This window comes from Carassius auratus, chromosome 8, assembly GCF_003368295.1.
Source record: "Carassius auratus strain Wakin chromosome 8, ASM336829v1, whole genome shotgun sequence".
NCBI lineage: Eukaryota > Metazoa > Chordata > Actinopteri > Cypriniformes > Cyprinidae > Carassius > Carassius auratus.
The window spans coordinates 19,108,603-19,115,478 of record NC_039250.1 but is presented as its reverse complement, the minus strand read 5'-3'; positions in this window follow the sequence as shown (position 1 = coordinate 19,115,478).

Below are 6,876 nucleotides of genomic sequence, written 5' to 3'. Positions count from 1 at the left end.
AAGACCCTTCTAAAAAAAAAAGTAAAAAAAGCAAACTCCAATGGAAATGCTAGGCATGTACACAGCACCATCCTTTAACCTCCAACAACTAACATCACATGTGTAAATAAATGTTATGTTTAACTTTTATTATTATACAATTTGGCTGAACTTGCATGGACAGTGGTTCTTTATGATGGAAACGTTATCTTTTCATGTAGGATGGCAAACTGCAAACTGAGTAAAGACAACTGTAAAATGTCCATATAACATAATTCAACCATGTGGAACCACTGTCCATGACTGAATCGTGTTAAGCCAAAGAGTTATTTTTTTAAATGTACCTTGAGAAAGTTTTACAAAGAAATGACATGGAAGTAAACATGGAATTAAACATGATTTATTTTAAAGGAAAAACTGAAATAGTTTTTTTCTTGTAAACAAACAGCCTTGTAAATTATCTTTTTTTAAAGAGTACTTTTTATAGATTTTATTGTTTTAACCTTGAAAAAACAGTCCTTAATAAACTATGGTAGCCCAAACAAAGAAAATGAAATGAGCATTAAACAATTTTTGACTTGTTTTTCAGTGAAAATTATTTATGTTTATTTTTACACATATTTAGGACCATATTATTTCCACCACAACCAACAATATTGCCACAAAATAATAATAATAATAATGCTAATTTGAAATGAATTCAAAGGTTATTAATTGTGTTTATTTACAAAATGCCATGGAAGCATCACAAGTAGTTGGTCATCAAGCTAAAAGTTTGATCATTTACGGGAAATGTTTCATTTTCATTTTCAAAGTTTTAATTCTGTTTATTTACAAAGAAGGCCCACTCAAGGCAAAGGTGACATATGTTTTATTCCAAAATTGTAATTTCCACCAAGGAATGTTATGAAACACAATACAAATGTGGCCTTGTGGTGGAAATGTTCATGACGTTCATCCAATCAGGGAATTTAATTTCTTAAGTTTAAAGTCCACAGAGACTTTAGTGTCTTGTTACAGAATTTCTGTGACGCTGTAGATTTTAAACATGTAAATGAGATGTTTTAAAGGTATACTCCACCCAAAATGAAAATTTTGTCATTAATCACTCACTCCCATGTTGTTCCAAACCCGTAAAAGTTTTGTTCTTCTTTGGAGCACAACTGAAAATATTTTGGATGAAAACTGGGAGGCTTGTGACTGTCCCATAGACCAGTGGTTTTCATCTCCAGTCCTTGCGCCCCCCCCCCCCCTCCATCTCTGCATATTTTGCATGTTTCTCTCATCTTACACACCTGATTCAGATAATCAGCTTGTTAGAAGAGAGCTACGTGAATGAACTGTGTTCAGATCGTCAGAATAGTCCATCTGCCATCAGTGGTTCAACAGTAACGTTATGAAGGGACGAGAATACTTTTTGTACATGAAGAAAACAAAAATAATGACTTTATTCAACAATCTGTCTCTTCTGTGTCTCTCCGCATCACAATAGCACCGTAGCATAGTTAATGGGACCATCATAAGTCTCCCGATTTTCATCCAAAATATATAAATTTTTGTTCCAAGAACGAACAAAGTTTTTACAGGTTTGGAACGACACGGGTGATTAATGACAACATTTTCATTTTGTGGTGTAGTATCCCTTTAAGAGACTGAGAGCTGCTGCATCAGACTACACACTACACATAAGCATCCTCAGTGACCTCGCAGAGCCCATTCTCACACCATTGCCACATAAGGGAACTGTTTGTAACTCCCGGTATGATACTCTCTCTCTTCTCTCTATGTTTTCGTCTTTGTGTGTGGTCCATCTACAAATAAATCTTCTTCTTATGCAGCCTATAATCAAACAAGATTGCAAAAAAATATCAAATGAACATTAGCTGAGGACCAAATGTTCCCACAAGGATAGTAAAACCTGAAATTTTACATCTGCGGTCTCCACAAAGGAAAAATACACTCTTAAAAATAAGGTGCTTAAAAGGCGTTTCACAGCAATGCCATAGAAGAACCAGTTTTGGTTCCACAAAGAACCATTCAGTCAAAGGTTCTTTAAAAAAACATCTCTTTCTAACCTTTTTATAACCTAAAAAAAACCTTCTTTTGCCACAAAGAACCTTTTGTAAAACAGAGAGGTTCTTCACATGTTAAAGGTTCTTTATGGCACCATTTAGACAAAAAGATTCTTCTATGGCATTCGAGAAGCACTTTTATTTTTAAGAGTGTATAAACATACCGGTAATAATAGTCTATGAAAAGTCCCCACAATTCACAGAAACAAATGTGTGTGTGTGTGTGTGTCACTTTGAAAGATACATTTAATGTTAATAAGCAGTAAATACACTACAAGTCCAAAATTTTGAATAATCAAGATTAGTTAATATTTCAAAAGAAGTCCACCAAGTTTGTATTTATTTGATTACCAATAAGAACAATAATTTGTAAAACATTACTACAATTTCTATTTTTGTACATTTTAAAAATTAATTTATTCCTGCAATGGCAAAACTGAATTATTACACACTTATAAATTACACTCTTTTTAGGATACCTATGAATATAAAGTTAAAAAGTACAGCATTTATTGAGAAATGATTAATGTCTGTCACTTTTGATCAATTTAATGCACCCTTGCAGAATAAAAGTATTAATTTATTTAAAAAAAAATAATAATAATTGTACTTACACCAACCTTGTTGGTTTCCACAATAATGCAAAGCAGTCTTAGAAAATAAGCTCCCATTGACCCAAAACTGCACACCAATATTTTGACTGATAGTCATACTAAAAATAAGTTTTTAGGGAGAACACAATTTTTCTTTATTTTCTTATCAAATTTGGCCACTAGGGGGAATGCAAACAACAAGCAATCAACTGTGTCCTCTTTGTGTTGTTCACACTGTACTACAGTTCACCACATCCAACAGAGTCGCCTTCATTTGACCCAAATGAAACAGTCAAACTTTCATTATGGCTCCACATTCATAAAAGCCACCAAAGGCAGCATCAGTGATCTGCAGCTACATAAATACATCATGTGGGTGGTCATATGCAACAAATATTATACTTTGTCACTGACTTTCAGAAGTTCATTTCATGTTTCGGGTCATATTTAAGCACTGATACCAGATATCAAGCTGAGCACAGACCTGTTCTGCCTATGAGCGGTAAACTAAATACTGCTTGGTGTGTGGTCTCATACCTCCCAGGCTTGTTTCGAGGAACTTGCACTCCTCCTGGGCTCCAAGATGGGAAAAAAGTCCAGCACAATAAAAGGAATGTTCGTCTTTATCAGAGAAACCACGTGTCTCTATTGTGTCAAAGGAGGATGCAAACACAGACATGTCTATAGCTTCGAACGTAAGAAATGATTTCAGGGAAATATTTGAGGTTTGAGGTTTAAGTGTCTTTAACCCATTATACTTAACACATTTGATTTGTTTTAAGATGTATCACAAAAGTACTCACCATTATTTCAAACCCGTTTGCATTACCTTCTTCTGTAAAACACAAAAGAAGATAGTATGAAAAATGTCTGGTTTTGAGTCTGTATAATAAAAGTCAATGCATTTTTTTTTTTTTACAAGAAAATACTATTTCAGTCTTTCTACTATTTTCTAGCAATTTTGGGGAAAATTTTTCATCACCAATTTTTTTTCAGTGCAAGGTTGGAACAATAAATTATCCCTTTAAATAATAAGCACATACATATCCACATTTGTTTGAACTGTAAGGACTTGGTAAACACGGGTAAATGGTGCTATTTAAAACCTCTTTGAATTTTGTCATGTCTTATAGACCTGACTCTAGAGACTAGATCCATGCTATAAAAAGGCTGCATTTTAACTGGGTATATGAAATACATACACGCAAACACATGCTTGGTTGATGTCTGCGTTAATCAAGAAAGTCTGATTGTAATTCTGAGTTGTGTTTGTTTAAACCACCTGTCAGTAACAATCCTTGTAATTTCAGGAAAGACCTGCTTGCCACAGATGTGAACCAAACGCACAAGAAGACACACACACGAACTGAAGGTGACTTTTGGTTGTGTAAAACTGACTGCGCTCAGACATATAACTATACCAGGGAGTACAGTCTTAGCTATTGCAGTGATAAAAATCTACTCTAGAAACAGTCCGTTTGAATAATTTGAAACCAGTTACAAAGTAAATGCACTTATAAAAGTTTACATGTAAACTAGCTATCAAAAAGCTTTAAAAGCATGCTTTTTGTGGGACCTGATCAGTAGGATTTTCATTGTGCTTACAGACTGAAAGAAGACAGGCATCTGCGTAACAAATACAAATGTATGAAGTGTTTATTTTCCCAAGATTTTCCTCTCAGTCGCTGCCACGTGCAAACACCGCTGCTGCACATGTGGCCATACGTCTCCCTGAATGCTGTGTTTGACAGTCAGGAATAATCACTTTCATAATACAAACAATTTCTGGCACTGGCCCTCTCTGTGTAAGCTATCTGACCAAAAGACAAAAGGTACGTCAGTGAAGCTTTCCAGGTGTTTCACTGAATCTGTGTCAGCCCTGCACCCCACACTGGAGATAACCCCGGTCTGAGGCAGATGAACAGAAGTTCATTTATTCTGGGCTGTCTGAAGGCTCATTATCATCAGTATGCTTGTATATGATTAGCACCTGGTGTTGATTTTAAAGATAGTTTGAGAAGAAAGATATTTTCATTTCTGTCCATTCTAGCACTTTTTTTTTCGACATTTATTATAGAAGATGTTCATCTGCAGTGCTTAATATACCTGTTACATCAAAAAGACCAATCAGATCTTCTCACATCTCGCTCCCACTATGATAAGAATTGACAGCAAAGTTTAAAACCCTCTGGGGTTCTTCGGTCATTTATGACCCGAAATTTTTTTTAAAAAAATGTTACAAATCGTAGCTTCATCGGAATGGTCCGAAACTTGGTGACTTTTTTGGTACTTGGTATATGAACACCCCAAAAAATTGGGGACAGGATTTTAAAAGTCTAAGTGGTCGTAAAAAAAATAGTCACACTCAGGGTCTTCGGGTCAAAAATGACCCGACATAGGAAATGAATGGGAAATTTGCAAAAATATGAAAATACTGAGTTTTTTTGTGTGTACAATCTACAAATCAGCCACGATGCAGAAAAAAAGCATACAACAGTGAAGGGGTGAATCTCTAAAACATCAAGAGTGCAAAACAGACAAAAAAATTCACACACACACACACACACACACACTTATACACACAAAAACACACACAAATGAAAGTATCATTGCAAAAGCTAATTTTGGGAAATGTGTGAAATAAAAGAAATTATTCATCAATGTAAGAAATAAAGTGCACAGCAATAAAAGCATGAGGCTGTAAGCCATCAAGGTTGCAAAATAGACACACTCACTCACACACACACACACACACACACACACACACATAGGGAAATATGAGACTGGTGAAACTGTAACAGAGATATGTGAGAATATGTGAAATAAAATCAATGAATCAAATAAAGGGGAGACATTGGATCCAAAATGCAAAAGTCACACACCATGTCTCTCTCTTGAACACACACACACACACACAAACACACACACACAAGCACGTGTGCACGCACGCACGCACACACGCACAAACAGAGTAAGGTCAAAGGATGGAATTCTTCCCTAGTAACCTCCAGGCCTATTCGAGCGACCCAGGCCCAGCGTGACACTTTTTTTATTTTTCTATTTTCCATTTACATGTACTGTTTGAAAATGATTATACGTTTGCTGTTATTTTTGTTTTTTGTTCATAATTGTTGTTGGCAATTTTGAAGAGTTACTGTTCATTGAATTGCAAAAAATAATTTTAATGGAAATGTTTATAATAAAAGGTAAATAAAAATATGTTATGATTTAAATAATGTAATTTTTTTTATTAAGTTAGAATTAAAACAATGGGTAACAAAATGCTTTCCATTTGTTCTCTTTCTAGTGCAATGTTCAGGTTTGACTGTATTATAAAGTAAAACTGGCACTTGAAATTACCATTTAAATCAACCAAACAAACAAACAAAAAAAAAACTTGACAAAAATAGTCTTTGAGAATCTGTGATTATATATTAAAATCCACAACCTGAAATAAATAGGCAAATATGTGCAAAAATCACTAGAATTCACAAGCCTTTCTACAGAGAGCTGTACATTCTCTCTAGTGGTAAAAATGTGCTATTGCATGATAAAAATGCTTAATTTGTCCACCAGATGGCACCAATCTAATTTCAAAAATTGTTTTCTATAGGCCTTGGCTGTACTTTAAAATAAAATACAGCATTAATAAAAATAAAAATAAAAATACATATATATATAAATTTTCTATTATATTCAATGGGAAAAAATGGATCATAATTATTGCATAAAAATTCATTATTCATTATTATTATCATAAAATTCTCTCAAAACACAAAAAAAGAAAGAAAAAATATTATTGAACAAAAATACATTTGATTGATTTTACTGAAAAAAAGTATACCTGAATCCCGGCCTCTGGGTCATTTTTGACCCGAAGGTCCTGAGTGTGACTCATAAATGAAGAACCCCAGAGGGTTAAGAATGAGCTACTCTTAATGCTAGGGAATCGTGGGAATTACAATCCTGAGGAAAAGGGAGCATTGCTGATGGAAGAAGATATTTTAAAGAATGTGCTGTTACATAAAATGAAAGACACAGTTGTCAAAGTAGCTATAATGGGAGATGCCAACTCTCCTGCATTTGTCTCACACTATGCCACCGATGCGAAATAACAAAACAACGCAAAATAAATCACGTTTAATCATCTCATAGGATTCCTCCTCTTTATATAGCATGACTGAATGAAACCGATAGGCTATTCCTGAGTGGACTGCTTTAAAGCAGTAAGA